Source organism: Puma concolor, chromosome F2, assembly GCF_028749965.1.
Source record: "Puma concolor isolate L17-30 chromosome F2, mPumCon1.1.hap2, whole genome shotgun sequence".
Lineage (NCBI taxonomy): Eukaryota > Metazoa > Chordata > Mammalia > Carnivora > Felidae > Puma > Puma concolor.
In genome coordinates, this window is record NC_141684.1 from 52,812,133 (window position 1) to 52,829,932 (window position 17,800).

The 17,800-nt window shown below is 34.6% G+C and overlaps 1 long non-coding RNA gene across 1 annotated transcript in view; it reads right to left on the bottom strand.

Annotated features, from left to right (window-relative positions):
* Positions 1–17,369, bottom strand: part of LOC147572014 (uncharacterized) — a 217,686-nt gene extending 200,317 nt beyond the window's left edge. The window contains exon 1 of the long non-coding RNA XR_015246892.1: positions 16,853–17,369. This is a non-coding gene — a long non-coding RNA (uncharacterized LOC147572014). The remainder of the gene's footprint in view (positions 1–16,852) is intronic.
* Between the last annotated feature and the right edge of the window lie 431 nt (positions 17,370–17,800).

A 17,800-nucleotide genomic window follows, 5' to 3' on the forward strand; every position in this document is an offset into this window, starting at 1 on the left:
GCTGTTGCTGAGACAATTATTATTGAGAATATTGACATTTAAAATCACATTCAAATGTTGTGAATATCAACTCTCCTCCAATGTAACAAACCTGATTCTTTATAGATTTGAAAATTTTTAGAAAAGTGAAAACCATGAAGGCTGTAAAGATGAGTACATTATGAAAAAAGTAGTGGGAACAGAGGTATTTTATCTCCTTTTCCATCATGGATCAATAGGAAATAAGTTACTGTCATTTTTTATAGGGATATTTTCCTTCCCTATAAGTGTGTAAATGTGTGTGTATACAGGAGAACACAGACAAAATAGAATGTTGGAGAAATATTAACTGTGAACAAACATTTAAAGAATAGATATGAACTAGTGAGATTCTGGTTAAATTTCAGTAACATAACTCAAATTTATAAACTGCTTCATTAGATGGAGACCACTATGTGATTTTATTTCAAGAACATGAAGAAACAAATTTGAATTCTAGTTTTGAAAAAATGGGCTATATTGCATGATAGTCATATCTACAAGAGGTTTTATATACTTGTAAAGGTAACAAGGAGTACTATAGTATCTGATTTCTCTGGGGTTCTTTAAGGAGCTGAAGGAAAAGGATTCTCAATAGTCTGTGCTTAGTTATTAGTTGGCATACTTCAGTAGGAAGTTTTCCATTATCTAAGCATATTTTACTTTCAACAAATTCATGATAATAGTATCTGGAAATGTATTTATTAAAGTCAAAGATCTCCACATGCCCTATGCAAAATCATTGAGAATTACTGTAGAACAAAAACTGTGTACATTTTTAACACACACTTGTTACACAGAGGTGCCAATGAAAGTCTGATTACCATCATACTAGCTTTATTTGGTATGATAATCCAAATTTATTTGGATAATAAATAAATAAATTTATTATCTTAAATAAATTTCTTAAATTTCTTAAATAAATTTAAATAAATAAATTAAATTAAATTAAATAAATTTCTGCTTATAGACAGAAAGATTAACTACTGGACAACAATCTATGTCATGTTCATGTGTTACTGTGTTTCAAATTAAGATGAGATTATTATAAGAACAGTCTATAAAATGCAGAATCTCGTGTGAGCTATATTATTATTATTACTGAGGAGTCAACAATTCAACCAAAAACAAAAATAATAAATGATTTCAGTCCGTCTGTTTAAGTGCCAGGTCTATGATGAGGCTCTATTCAGGGAAAAGATTTTAGCAATATATTCCCATGCATCTCCAAACACAATTGGTTGAAGGGACATATTTGGTAATACTTTGGAGATTTTCTTTGATTTACAGACCTTATCTTGGAACACAAACCCCTTTCACATATGTACAAGTGCTATCAGTTCCTTGCCTTTAAACTTTATCATTTTAGTTCATTCTCGCATCTTTAAATAAATAGCACCTTCATCAGTTTCCCTGAACTTTATCTGGCTGATGAGTTTTGTTCTGCCTGAGACCACAGAACAAAAATATCTGAGAATTAATGCCCTCCCCCACTCCATCTCAATTAATAATTCTTAATCACTGCCTGATCGATTGGTGAATAAATACTCCAGCTCTCTTGCTCCTCAAACAGAGTAACTCTGAGGCACATTTTGATACACTGTATCCCAGATATACTAATAAGGTTAAGCTTTAGTTGACAACTGTAGCACCTTGTCTACTCATGTACTTTTTCCAATTTCCTTTATTTATGGGGATTACTGCTCCATTTATGCCTGTATCTTAATTTTAATTATTAACATTTGATAACATTTATTCATATGTGTGTATTTATTAAACTAAATCCATTACTTTTTACATATAATTTAAATTAACTTAATATATTCAATATAGAGGCACCTGGGTGGCTCAGTCAATTAAGTATCCAACTCTTGATCTCAGCTAGGTCTTGATCTCAAGGTTAACAGTTCAAGCCCCATGTCTGGCTCTGCCCTGCTCATGAAACCTACTTAAAATCAATCAATCAATCAATCAATCAATAAAAGGGACGCCTAGGTGGCTCAGCTAGTTAAGTGTCCGACTTGGGCACAGGTCATGATCTCGCAGCTCATGAGTTCAACCCCACATCGGGCTCTGTGCTGACAGCCTGGAGCCTGGAGCCTGCTTCGGATTCTGTGTCTCCCTCTCTCAAGGCCACTCCCCACTTGCACTCTGACTCTGTCTCTGTCTCATATAAATAAACATTAAATGTTTTAAGTTAAAATATATATATATATATATATACACACACACACATATGTATATATATACACATATGTGTATATATATACATATGTGTGTGTGTGTATATATATACACATATGTGTATATATATATATATATATATATATATATAATATATCCAATATATTGATGAGAATTGAATCCTTGAAGCCTCACAATGCTGTGTTAAAGTTGTACTTGCCTCCCCCCCGAGGTTGCAAAATGGTATTAATTTTGAGATATTCTTCCTAATCAGTACTTTTGGCTCTAAACTTAACAATACAAATAATATTTTCACTAAGAAATGAGAAATTGATTACTAAAATGTCTATATGAATGTGAAACAAAATAAACACACCACAGATTTACTACAAATTTTATCCATGACTAAAGTCAAATCAGAATTATTGTCCTAGTATCTAATAGGATTTAGTTTGGCTAAATCTCTATGATATTAACAAAATTGTTACTTTGCTTTGTGGACCCAATCATGAAATAGTTAGTAAGAGAGTGACCTCTGGTCCTTACTATCATTGACAACCTGAAATACTATCCCAAGTAGGGGGTGAGTACAGATCAAATGTGACAAGCAAGTAACAGATCATAACAGTCTAATTTTCAAGAGTTTTTCTTGACAGTTTGAAACTAGACAGCAGAACATCTCAGGGTAAAGAATAAAGCTACCAACAATGCCATTAAACTGGTCGATGGCTCTTGCATTTTGTTTGCAGAATTCAATTTCAATAAAATTGATTCTTTTTTTTTTTTAACAAAAGACTTCCAGATTTTAGTGTAATGTGTTTCCAGTAAACCTCACAAATTTCAATTATTGAGAAGGTAAAAGGACAGACATCTCTAAATTTTAATAAAAACCTAAGCTATCAGCAAACACCAAATAGGGTAGACAGGAAAAGAAAATATATCTGAGGAGTTTGTTGCTCTTTAAAAAAAAGTCAGCTAGGTAAATCAATAATTTTGCACTTAAGATACTGAATGAAGACACTACTTTCCTTGGCAGCCTTTACAGAAAAGGTTCGAGGTCAATTGAAAGGCTTCAAATCACTATTTACCATTCATACCCAGTGATTTTCTATATACATTGAAGACATTTCTCATAATGTTGATTTATAGGTGCACTTAAAAAGGGCAATTGAAAAGAGTGCTCTTTGGGGTAAGTATCTGCTGTGGGAGGAACAATCAAAGAGAGAAGCTTCAACTAAGCTGCCTAGTGTCAGAAAATGCAGTTATATCAATTTGAGTATTTGGAGACATAGTTTTCAATCTAAGAACTGCTGTGTTTAATGCTTTTTTCCTCTCCCAGATTATTCCTTTCATACTTTAAACAGCATTTCTAAAATGAATAGCTCTTAATATGTAAACATTTTAGTATGCATAGTGAACAGAACAATGCAAATGACTTATTTCAGTTGGAATTGTTGTTGCTATACTCTTAAATAGAAAGGTAAAGAACTTAAACTCCAGTAAGGAAAATATATAAATAATCTTTTTTGGTTAAATGCTAACATTAACAGATTAACACTTTTTTTGCAGTAAATTATAGTGGTTTTTTTTCTAAATTCACTTCAAAAAAACTATCTTTCCAAAGAGTACTTACCAAATTTTGAGGAAAAAACACTCAGAAGATCACAATACTTTCATGTGCGAACTGTTTACATATGTGTAAGTCAAGATTATTTGAATAAAAAAGGAAAGTAAAAATCTCAATATAAATACTTTTGTTTTCTTTGCAAATTTATGGGTCATACCATCTCCTTTCATTCTGTAACAGGTAAGGGATTTTCTGACACTAAAGGGTAGGGGCTGTGATACATCCTTCCTTTGCTGGTTAGAGCTCTCTAATAATTCTTCATTTTGTACAATTGATGACTATTTGCCAAGGGAACTGACTACTGATCAAAGGCTGAGGATATATGTACTTTCCTTCCTACACTGAGGGGAAGTAGAGAGTCTGTTATAGTATTTAAAAACCTAATCCAAAGGCAGAGTTTACCATTCAAGTTCTTTGATCAAAAAACTGGGGCTCTAAGCCAGTTTTCTGTTTTGAAGTTCTAATAGATGGAAATCTCACAATCATTTTTATTGGATTAATTCCTTTATGTATTTGGCCCATCACAAATCAATATTTACATGATGTTGATAACTTCTTCATGATTCTCCTCCAGGTGTTTTTTTCAATCTAGTTATTTTTAGTGGCCCTATGTGGTCTTCAAGTTTCTTTCACATGAATATAATCATTAGTATACAGAGACTTATTTCTGAAATATTAACATTACTGAATAAATATTTTAATAATTTAAGTAGATATTCTAAGAACTTCAGATAAAGCAATCATCTAAAACCAGTAATTGCCATTTTGGAGAACAGTGCTTTCAGCTCATTGAGTAATTTTATATTACCTTTATAGTCTGTTTTATTCACCCAATTGAAACATTATAATATGGTTAACATTTTAGTAGCTTAGGAAGATAAAATTAGTGCAGCTGAAATACTGCTTATTTCTAGAAATCATCAAACAAAATAAAATGACTAGAAACAACAGAGTTTGAGGCACAAGAAAGGGGATGATTTACAAGTCTTTGTGTAAGGTGAGTGGATACTAGAAAACCCAGATTGAGATGGATAATTAAGTATTTTGAGTTTTACCTACAAAAGTAGGTATTATATTTTATAATGAAGGGTATGATGTTATAGTTCTTATTTAATATTATCCATGACAGCAGAGATCATAGAATCTATGTTCTACATGGGTTACTGTAATAAAATTGACTCAAGTAACAATCAACACTAATTTTTAAAAGGTATTTTTAGAGTCCCAATCTATATAGGATCATACAAATTTGCAGAGACAAAAGACTGTATGGAAATCAATGGCATGAAACCAAACCCAAAGAGCTTAGACTAAAACACAACAGAAATTAAGATTGATACAATAAAACATATTTCTGGGGCCCCTGGGTGGCTCGGTCAGTTAAGCGTTTGACTCTTGATTTCAGCTTAGGTCATAATCGCACAGTTTGTGGGGCTGAGCCCCGCATCAGGTTCTGCTCTGGCAGCATTGAGCCTGCTTGGGATTCTCTCTGTCTCTGTCTCTCTCTATATATATCAAAATAAATAAATAAACACTAAAAAAAAACATATTTCCAAGAGGAAAATAATTCATCAGCTAAGGCTGTCATTACCAAGTACCACAGACTGGGTAGCTCAAACAACATAAATCTACTTCCTCATGGTTCTGGAGGCTATCAGCCCAAGGTATTGACAGGTTGGTTTCTTGTTTTTAAGTTTATTTATTTTGAGAGAGAGAGAGAGAGTTTTGAGACAGACAGAGAGAGAGAGAGAGAGAGAGAGAGAGAGAGAGAGAGAGAGAGGAGAGAATCCCAAGGAGGCTCCACACCCAGTGCAGAGCCCAGCTTGGGGCTCAAACTCACCAACGGTGAGATCATGACCTGAGCCACAATCAAGAGTCTGATGCTTAACTGACCAGACAAGTGAGGTGCCCTGACAAGTTTGGTTTCTGCTGAGGACCTGGCCTTTCTTCTTGACTTATGTATAGCTGTCTTCTGATGATGCAGTTACATGCTATCCCCTCTGTTTCTGTTTGTTTTGGGTTTTTTTGTTTGTTTTTTATAATGATACCAGTTTTATCAGATTAAGGCTCAACCTAATGACCTCATTTAAACTTAATTACCTCTCTAAAGACCCTGTCTCCAATACTGTCATATTCTGAGGTATTAAGAGTCAGGACTTCAACATACGAATTTAGTGGGGACACAATTTAGTGGGGACACATCAGAGAATGAGCATGCAAGTTCAGGAAATAAGAGACTATGTATATTTGCACAATATCACACACAAAGATGCAAACATATTAATTTATTCCAATGTATTGTGTACTCTGTGAGATTAACTCAGGCCCTTTGGGTAATTGAGTCATTTGCTGATTTTAATTAATCTCTTCTAGTTTAATTCCTCTTGTAGTTCAAAAGTATTCTTTTAATATGCCCAGATGATCACAGTGTGTGAGACAGTCTCCTTTGGCTTCATTTTTCTAACATTCCTACATAGCTAGTGCTTTGCATATTTACCTGAAAGAACTACATGGCAAATCTGATAATTTGCCTCTACATTCCAGGATAACCAGGGAGTTTCCTACATGCCTTGTTATTATCCATTATTTACTACTACTTTTCAGTTCAAGGAAGGTTTACCATGTTAATAATTAAAGAGGAATGTTAAGAAGACATCTGCCATTTATTTAGTGTCTGCTGAGTGTGAGATACCTTCAATAGATAGTCCTCAATCTATCTCAGACTTTCCTCTCAATCATCACCAAAAAATATTCTCAGGCTGGTGCTTAGCAACCAATGTAGTTAGGTCATATGATCAAGGAAAGTAAGCTCTTGATGGCAAATGTTCCTTTGAGACCTAAATGCAAACTGAATCCAATGATGGTTCATGTAAAATATAAATTTGTTAACTCCTATTTCAGCAAAATGAGAAATACCAGTATGACTTTAAAAATGACTAAATTACTCTGAAATAATTTAGGCATTAGAAAAATAAACTAGTAAGACTGATGTTTATTTTTAAAAAGGAAGATAGCATATTAATGCCTGGAAGCAACAGGATTAATTTGGAATGTTTTCCAATTTTTGTTACCTGGTCTTTTAAAATTCATACCAAACAATACATGATCTTCTTTTGTGTTTACATTTTATTCACTTTGCAAGAATTTTTTAAAAATCTGTTTTAGGTATTGTGTCAGTATAAATATATGTAACACCCTGTTTTCTAACTGATGATTATGAATGACTGGATAAATAATATAAGTATATTACATATATATTATAACTACTATAGACAATTTATGTAGGTATTTAGGGAAAAAATGGCATGCTAATCAGACTTTGCACTTTATTGGCATCTGTGCTATAATTTTGTTATGTGGAAAATCTCACTATATGTTGAAAATGTAATAATCTATGCCAAGAGGATTCAAGACTTGCTTTGACTATATGATATCCACAGATATCCTCAAATTTTATAGTAATGAAGAGTCAATCCTCCCTTTGACCAATCCCATATTATTTAGAAGAAAATTCCTTACATTGACTGATTTTAATTTCATTTTCGATGTTTCATCTAATCTACTAGGAACAAACTGAATAGGTTTATGAAAAAAGAGAAGGGAAAAAGATTTAATTAAAATGTCTCTCCTTTTGTGCATCTAAAATTCTAAGCTGATCTTGTATGCATTGTCTTTGAAGCATGCTGGTGCCACAGCCTGTAGCAAGAGAGAAAAACTTACAATACAAAGAAAATAAAAATGGGATAAGAGCATTCCTAATTTAAAAGCCGCTATGTACAGATTTGAATGAAAGGGGGTTAAATTTTTAAAGTGTATGAACATGAATTTGTTCCTTTTAATCCATAGGATAAAGGGATTTATTGAAAATGTTTGACGAACATTAATCCAAATGAACGAGGAATGATTTTTTTTTCCAAACTGGTAGTGCATTCTTAATGTGTTGTGATATAAAAACTTTTATAATTGCATATATATGTTATATTCATGTAATTATGATTACCTATTATATATTTATATTATAGAAAAACTAAATATTTTCATCGTGCTTTGAAGGTTAATAATTAATGGAACTGATGTCCATAGTGATGTTAAGAAATGTTAAGATGACAAAAAGTGAACATTTAGTTACACATAAATAAATTAGCATATATAGTAAGAGGACGATAAAAGGAAATAGTGCTCACTTTCCCTATTATTCCAAAAATATTTCTGAGGAGAGGTAAAATAATATGGACAGTTTAAATGATAAAATAAATGATTCAAAGAGTTTATATGGCTAGCTTTTAAGAAGGGTTACATAGTTTTATGGTCAATAAAACCTATAGTTAGATATAATATAAGAAAGGCAAAGGCTATGAAATATTATGCTTTGATATTTTAATAGTATTAGGTCAGGAATGAATTTTATTTCACTCCCATATTGTCATATTGAGTTAAATTGCTCCTCTAGAAGCAAGTAGATTCAGAAAATTCTGTTTATTTTTATGAACAACTAACATGATGGATTCTGAAATTATGGTGCTACAGTGTTTCCATCAAACCTATAAAATGAATTTAACTTTCTTCATAACACTTTTGATATGATGGAACTCAAAGAATGTGAGATGTATAAAGATACACATATGATGGAGGGCAATAGGAGCAGTAGTCAGTGCATATATAAAAAACGCCTGAAGTTGAACTTTATTTAATTCATCATTGTGTTTCATAATCATTCACACAAACACACATATATCATATTTTCCATATCTGACTTACTCATACGTGAAGCAGGTATTTCAACAAGCTCTAGAGCTGAGGTTATTCCCATCATGTTTAAAACAGTAACTCTATTCAGGTTTGTATTTTATGATCCCTGTTTATTTTATGAAATATAAACAGGGAAGCAGTATGACATGCCTCACAATTTAAAATTACAGTTGTACTCAGTGAGACAACCAGTGTGAAGTAAGCAACTGTAGAATATCTTCGTGGCAATGAGTGCCTTGTAAGAGATGAAGATAAATAAATACAAGATTCAACAGTAACATTAGTCTACAATCTTCTATTTGCCAAGAATTTCTTTTTTTTTCTACTTTTAAGTTTTAAGATACAAATAAATTCCTATGTACAGTCCTCTATGATCTAAGCATGCATGAGTATATCCAGAGAGTCAACAAATGTTTCTTTAATGTTTTTTATAAACCAGTTTCCAATACAGATTCTAATAAGTTACAGAATACAATCTCCTAAAATATAGCATAAAATATAGGGAAAAAATATTCCCCAAATTAAGTAACATATATAGTATAAAAGATATGGATGGGTACACCTCTATTTTTTCCACAAAGAAGGTCTACAGATTTGTTTTATCTAATCCTTTTCTTTTTGGTAAAGGTGAAATTCGAAAAATAATGTTATCCTTTTTTTCTAAGTCAAAATCAAAAGATGACAAAATTATAAAGATAAAAGTGTTACTAGAGAAGACAGACAGTTGTGAAAAGCAATAGCCTGATATTGAGGAGTGTGCCAAAATACTAAAAAAAAAACAATCAGAGCACTAACAAAACAAAGCAAGTTTAGATTATTTCAGGTAATTGTCAGTAACATATTCATAATAATAAACCTAAAGAATCACAGAGAAGTAAAATATCAATAAATATAGTCAAGATTTCCATAAATTACAGCATTAATGATTGATCAGAAGAATTTGAGGGGCACCTGGGGGGCTCAGTTGGTTAAGTGTCCAACTTCAGCTCAGGTCATGATCTCACTGTTTGTGAATTTGAGCCCCGCATCAGGCTCTGTGCTGACAACATGGAGCCTGGAGCCTGCTTTGGATTCTGTGTCTTCCTCTCTCTCTGCCCCCCCAGACCCCCCCAATTCTTGCTCTCTCTCTCAAAAATAAACATTAAAAATTTAAAAAAATAATTTGAGCTATCCAAAAGTCCTCTAATGTAGAATACCTCATTCTCAGATGCCCCTCTTATATAAGAGGTATGATTATCTCTTACTAAATACAATTTTTTTTCCACTATTTAATACAGTTACATATATGGTCCTACCGAGTTGGAAAAAAAAAAAAAAAACTTAGAAACCCTTTAATCCCAATATCTACATTATACATACAGGCAAAATTTAGTGATTTGCTACAAGTCATGAAGGCAATAAAATGACTTGAAACCAAAGGATACTATTTTGATGTTCCCTTGTTTGTCATGGCCTTTGCTGTCCCTGAGAACTTTCATCTTTCTGAAGCTTTCAGGATTATTACTCCATAAATTTACATGAAATACCTATAAACCTTGAATTTAAATTCATAAATAGCCCTCAAAGAAAGTACTGAAGAAGGGAAAAATCAATTTAGCTATCAAAAACATATTGGATGTGGTAGGGGGAGGTGGCGGTACCTGGGTGGCTCAGTAGGTTAAGCATCTGACTTCACCTCAGGTCATGATCTCACTGTTCGTGAGTTCGAGCCCCACATCAGGCTCTGTGCTGACAGTGTGGAGCCTGGAGCCTGCTTCAGATGCTATGTCTTCCTCTCTCTCTCTCTGCCCCTCCCCAGCTTACACTCTGTCTCTCTCTCTCTCAAAGATAAAGAAACATTAAAAAGAAATTTTAAAAATGCTTTGGACGGGGCCGGGAGGGGGTGTCTCTAATGCCTGAACTCCAAGGGCTCAGGACCATCTTTGTATCCTTAGGTGAGGTCTGAAACTTGTCTTTGATTCAGTTTCTTAACCCATGACATGTGTATAATGTCATCCTCACCTGTCTGTTGCATTGTACAAAAAGAAATTATACTGGTTCATTCAAAACAAACCACAGACTTGTACCTCCTAGAGTATCATGGGGAAAAACCATGTGTATCTTGTCCATTGCTTTAAACTACATACAGACACTCAAACATTTGCTGAATGAATAGATGAATAAAACTTGGCATCCAAGGGTTAGAGATACAAAATGCATGAAAAAGACACAGTCCGTGCTTCCACAGAAATTATAGCTCAGAATGTGTTAATAAAATGAGAAAATAAATGTAAGAAAACTGAGAGACAAACTGGGAATAACATAATGTACCTGCCCTTTCTGAGTTCATAGCACAGCATGTTATTTCCGATAAATTATTTTCTTCTAAAATAAAACATACCTCCATCAACTATCTCAGCAGCAGCTGAAGTAAGGACTTTCAACTCCATGTTAAAAAAAATGTTACTAGTGTTGTGTGAAATTCAAAAGAGGAAATATTAACAATAAAGGGCTGGGAGTAGATGATGCAGAGGCAGAATAATGATTTATGTGTTTTAATCTGAAAAATTAGCAAAATTAGGAGTTTCAAATATATGGTGTATATATCTATATGTATAGATAGAGAGATTCTTTTGCTTTTAAAGGTAGAAAGAGATTATGTACATATAATGAGTTACCTTTTAAGCTATGTTCTTTCCCTATGGATATGAGCAATAAAATCAAAGTTAATTTTCCTTCTCTAAATTGTAAGCACATGAGAGTTCATAAAAGCACTGATGATTTTGCCAGTGTTTTCTTTTTCTTTTCTATTGTTATGATGGAAAATAAGTCTTTTAATTTCCTTGATTAAATTATATTACCAAGGTCTAAATATTGATTCATGATATTAAAGACAAAAAATAACATTCAGTGATCATAATAAATGAAATATGGCCTTGATATAAGAATATGTTTTCAAAGCAATGATAATTAAAACATAAAATTCCCATTAACATTAATGGAAATGTCACATTTATTGCACAGAAGTCTGGACTATAATTAATGTTGATCTTTTTTTATTGTCAAAGCTGATTATCTAAACAATTATACCTTTTCTGATTTAAATATTTTTTCATCAGAAAATATTTTACACACTGTCATGTACAGAATATTATTATTTGACCTTCTAAAACATATATGTTCCCATTGGGAAGATTTATTAAAGTAGAAATCAAAGCTCTGTAACAGATCACATTAAATTGCACGGAAACAACTGATTTCTCTGCAAAGGTAAGATCACTGGACACGAATCAGTAATTCTGTTCATTCCTTCCCTGGTAAGAAAAGCCTGACCACGTTTACCTTTCATGTTGTTTCCCTAGTGTTTGTATATGAGTGTTCTTCCAAAGACTGTGCACTGAATAATGTAATTGTTTCTACGTGACCTCAGTGAGTCTACCAGAGGGCTAAAAAAGAGATCACCATTCAGACTTTGTTTTGTCTACATATTCAAGTGTCCAATAATGTATGCCACTCTGAAATGCTCCCACTCTTCATCAGTTTGGCTGAACTAAGAAATGGCACACAGTAAATATGTTTAGAATCTGAAGAATTCTACTTTTTATTTAAATTTTACCTCACAGAATTACCCAGAGCACTCATTACCCAGGTGCACACGTGTGTGTGTGTGTGTGTGTGTGTGTGTGTGTGTGTGTGTGTGTGTGTGTTTTAATAGTCTTCCCCACCTTCCCTTCCTCGGACAGAACTTCCAATTAATGTTTGTATAGTGAATGTAAAAATGGAACTAAGGATAAAGTGGAATTTCATTTTCTCAGGTAAAAACAAAGTGGCTTGGGATCAAGTATTAGCTTGCAAGCTTACAATGAGGTGCATAGATAAACAACTTGCAGAAACGGCAAACTTAACTTACAATGAGGATACAGCTTTGCGTTGGCATTTTGAGTTTGCTTTGCTACATAGTAACTTGATAGCTTTTCTTTGGGGAAATTGGTTTTGTAACAATTTATTTCTGGTTGTTTTCTCTCAATAAGGTTATCGAGCTTTTCACACTGACTTCAGTATAAAATGTCCAAATCCTAACTGCAAGCAGTATTGGCCTATTGTTTCAAGATTCACAGAGAAAGAAAAATAACAGATATTACACTAGTGGAGATAAAAGGAGAAGTTGACTGCAACGCAGGGACTCTTGCAGTTTATCTTATGATATTAAATAACTTCCCAAGTATTTTTCCCAAGTATTTATTAAGGACCCGTTTATAAGGCAGAACATTTTGGGTTTTTCCCCCCCTCACACTTTTGTGTAATTAAAGACAATTTAGTAAAACCCACTAATATCTGTCCTAAACTAGACATTAAACTGGAAACTTCTTGAATTATGTCTTTCTTAATAACTAATTTCTAGCCAACTATGTTACATATTTTCTCTTCCTGAAAGGGTGGGCCTACGCTGGCCGACTCCATCTTGTTCTGTGTCCTTCACCTTGACCACACCTCCTCCCCTTGAATAACCTCCCGCTCACCTGCCCAACAGGACTCGGACCCTTCCCCAGCCAATCGGCTGAGGCCACAGCCATTACCTCACCAACTGCCTCTAGGCCCCAATAAAACCTTTGTCCTTTTGAAACTTGCTCTCTCTCCCCAGTATCTCACTGCTGCGTTGGTGCAGGTAGGGGACTGAGCTCGAGCTAGCTCGAATAAAGGCTCTTTTGCTTTTACATCAGACCCTGGCGGTCTGTGGGGATCACGAATTCTGGGCATAACATTCCAACCAAAGGCAATATTTTTTTCATTCAGAACATTTACCCAGAGAATATAAAATTCTTTTAATTGCGATTATTTTGAGGTCACGTGGTTCAATTTTCTTAATTATAACTGTGATTTCCTCTGTATCTCTCTATATATTTCTTCTTACAGTAACACAACTGATTACCTTACAAAACTATAAGTTCAGTGACAATAATATTAATAGTTCCAAATGCTGTAATTTTTTATAAATATTCTCATTTATCCAAATGCCAACTCTTTGGTTTGGTACTATTGTCATCAATCCTATTTTTATTTATGGGAAGGTGTGAAAAAAACTTGCCCGTTCTATAGTAATAAAGAAGGATGTGTGGATTCAAACCCAGGTGGTGTATTTCCAGAGACCACATCTTTAGTCACTGAGTCAATCTGTAGCATTAATTATTAAAGAAATCTTCCTTACGTTTATCTTTAAGAAGGAACTTACCGTGACTTGCAACTTTTGAACTACATATAACAATTTATTCCTTCTTCCATCACACAGAACTTCAGTGATTACAAGATACTAATTTTCCTTTCTATGTCTTATATCATTCCAAGTGAAACAACTAGCATATCTTAATAGACACGGTTTTCAGATCTTGTCTATATTTGTCACATACCTCCCCCCACATACATTTGTGCCATTTTATATTGCCTCATTTTAAAAATGATTAACTAAGATATGAATCGATTATCTGGTGGGCCAAAATATGGGCATTGTTACCAGTACAGTTATGGTTTCTCACAAGCTTGCTAAACTTACGACCCCAGGGTCATGGGTTCAAGCCACACATCAGGCTCCACGCAGAGTGTGGAGTCTGCTTGAGATTATCTTTCTCTCCCTCTGCCCCTCTCCCCTGCTCACATGTGCTCTTTCTCTCTCTCAAAAATAAAATGTAAAAATAAATTAAAAAACTGAGTTGAATTATATGTTCTAAGAATTTAATATCCTTAACTTGTTCTTTTCTGTCTTTTCTACAATTTATAATAATGACATTTCAAGAAAAAAATATTAATATTTTTATTAAAGTATTTATTTATTTGGGGTGGGGAAAGGAGAGAGAAAGAGAAAGAGACTACCAAGCAGGCTCTGTGCTGTCAGCACAGAGCCCAACACGGGGTTCGATCCCACAAACTGTGAGATCATGACCTGAGCCAAATCAAGAGTCTGAAGCTTAGTCAATTGAGCCACTGAGGTGCTCCCAAATACTAATATTAAAACAACTTGAATAGTCTAAATTTCATTCTATAAAATGTATTTTTTATTCTATAAAATGTATAAATGTAATTTAACCTTATTAAATTACACGCTTAAAAATATATTGTCTTTGATCTGTCCTTAGGAGAGTTTTCCCAGCATACTCTATGTACTTTTTGCTAGAAGAAAGAGAAAATGAAGCTAAAGTTTTGTCTATACATAATATTTTAGCTTGTGTTTAATATCAACTCTTATAAGATACTCACTGTTGCTATACATGATCCCTTAGCACTCTGTATTTACTAACGTCAGCTTTGCAATAATATACCATATCTCTGACTCCTAACACTCCAAGAAATAGCTTTTTCCTTTGTTTGGTTGGTTAGTTGTTTGATCTTGTTTTGCTTTACTTTGTTTTTGGAAACACGTAGGAGAATGTACTAATGTATTTGGTAGTTTTATAACATCTAAAATGTTGAAAAAATATTATTATATTGAATACCAACCATATGAAATGGCTAATGGGACAAATGGTAAATCTGCATAATCCACTGACAAAAGTGTTACAAAGTTCCTATTGTGAGAGAGCTTATTTTGTCCATAAATTCATGAAAGCTGGGAATAAAAAAAATGGGGAGGGAGGGGTCAAGGGTATTGGATAAAGCAGGGTATTTCCCTCTGTGGAGCCAGAAATTCTGTGCAATCCATTCCTGTAACATTTCAGATGGGAACTTTATCATTAATCCCTCAGTAAATGTTGCCTTAGTCCAACATTGAAAAGTATCTCCCAGCAGAAAGACCATATTGTTACAGTCCTCTTTATATGAATACATGTTGAGTCTTTTTTCAAGGATAAGCATTCAAGAAGAAATTCTCTATTTTCAATTATGATGCTGTGCTTCCTCATTCCACTTGACCCACTCATGTTAATTTCCTGTGTTACCCCTTCACTTTACTACTACCTGCCTACCTAGTCTTACCTCCAGTTCATAAATACTCAAGTGCTTATAATTAGCCAGAACTATACAAAATGATGGGGAAAATCTTAGTCTTACGGAGAACACATACAACAAACAGGTAGTTTTAATCTAATGCTGCAATACACATAAAATTAATTTCCATGGAAGGATATTAAAGGACATAACCAACCTCCGGGGAAGCTCAGAGGACAGGTCTTACGTGCAAAAACTCTATGCACATGCCATTAAGTAAAGTTGGATACTCCTAGTAAATTGCAAATAGCACTTTACTGATAGAAGTGTGTTGTTCCAGGTAAAGTTCAATGTAAGGTGAGACCAAAAAAAGCAAAAGAGCAAACAACACGTATATTTTATCAATTTTAAGGATTCAAGGTTTTGCGTTGAAAATAACGAAGAATCAGTGTAAGTTTAAGTTATTAATGACCATATTCTTATACAGGCTGCCAGCATTAGTTAGCCTGGTTCAATATTTAATCAGGCTATCCACAGAAATAGGTAGAATGGCGAGCGGCTAGAACAATGCAGGTTTATCCATAATCCCTTTCTGCTGTTCACCACCACTCACGATCCATGTGTGTAGTTTCTGAAGTCAGCAATTAACAAGATTTAAATAGTTTGCAAAATTTTCAGTTTCTACACACTTTATCACCCGCTCCTGATTTTTTAATTAAAGTGCTTTCATTTTTTTTTTTTTTTTTTTTTTTTTGCTATGTCATCACTGCAACAGCATCTGCCCTCTGACCTCACAGTCTGATCTGGGTGACAAGAGGGGTCACAATCCTACTGGGAAATTCACCAGGGCAGGTCCCTGTCTGCCTAGTCCACAGCTGTCAACACTGCCTGAGAAGAGGACACAGGGCATACAGAAGGTGTGGAAGAAACACATCCTGGATGAGCACATGTTTGCAAGAATAAATGAATAGTGAATGGATAATCCATCAAACAGAACTGGATTCAAACCCAGGCTTGTCCGTATACTCGCTGTGTGATCCTGAACCGATAAAACAGCCTTTCAGAAAAGAGCCATAACTTCTGAACCCAGCTTCTGCTTCTACAAAATAGGGGCAATAATCCTAGTATCATCCTATCTCCCAGGGTCTAAAGGTCAAATAAAAAGTATATATATACTTTTAACTATATATACTTATAAACTTTATATATACTTATAAACTATATATATATATATATATATATATTTTTTTTTTTTTTTTTTTTTTTTTTTAATTGGCCCCATGTATCCCAAAACCCCCATCCCCAGAGCTGGCTAGGTAAACAGGAATTTGGTTTCATGCCTGGGGCAGACACTTCAGAAAATGGCATAACTTGTCTCACCTGGACTGCTGGCTCTGGCTCCAGTGCACAGGCTCTTCTTCCTCACTGTATCCAGTTTCTCTTCCAGAAGAGGCCCCAGTGCTCTTGGGTAGTCCTAGGTTTTTCTCCCTTCCAGCAGAATAAACTTTTTTCTTCTGTACCAGTTAAGTTTTCCAAGCACTAAGAGGATAAAGTTTTCTTAAAAACAAAAAAACCAGTAAATGTCGACCTGGGCTGCTTTGGCGGGAAGATGCAGGATGGGCGCCCAGGTGAGTCTTGAAAGAACAGCAACAGCTGTGAGTCCTGAAGGAACTTGAGCCTCAGAGCAGCAGGGCACGGAAGTACGAAAGGAGGAGAAACCTGGTGCCAGAGAAGGCAGATACCCGGAAAGAGGCCGGGCTTCGCCTGGCAGACACGCGGAAACGCTAACTGGGCGCTGCCCCGAGGCAGGGGGTGCCCCAGACCCTCTGCTCTCCCCTGGGCCCCGGGCTCCAGCCCTGCAGGCTCTGCTCCAGCCCAGGCAGGTTCCACCCCAGGGCCTTCCTCCCGGAATTCCGCTCTACTTCCTCGTCAGCCGGTGGTGCGCCGCCCTTTTCTGATCTCGCTGTCGGATGACACCGAAAGTGTTCTTCCGCCCTGATGTAGTCCCTACCTTTCCAGCCTCTTTTCTAGTCCCTTTCGGTCCACATTAAAAAATTAAAATCTGAGGGCGGATATACTTTGACAGTTTTTAACTACATATAGCAAGAGTTTGAAATATGTTAAACTGTAGACATCCTGGTTATCAAAACCAATCACTTTCTTGATAGCAAGTGTCATACAATTATTTTCTAAATTCGTCAGAAGGTGGTAGTTTCTAACTTCTGTCCTATAGTAGTGTAACAATTTCATGTAAGGTGTTAACAGATTCTTCATAAAAATGATATGCATATTGACATTACAATCATGGGAGATATAATCATGATTAGT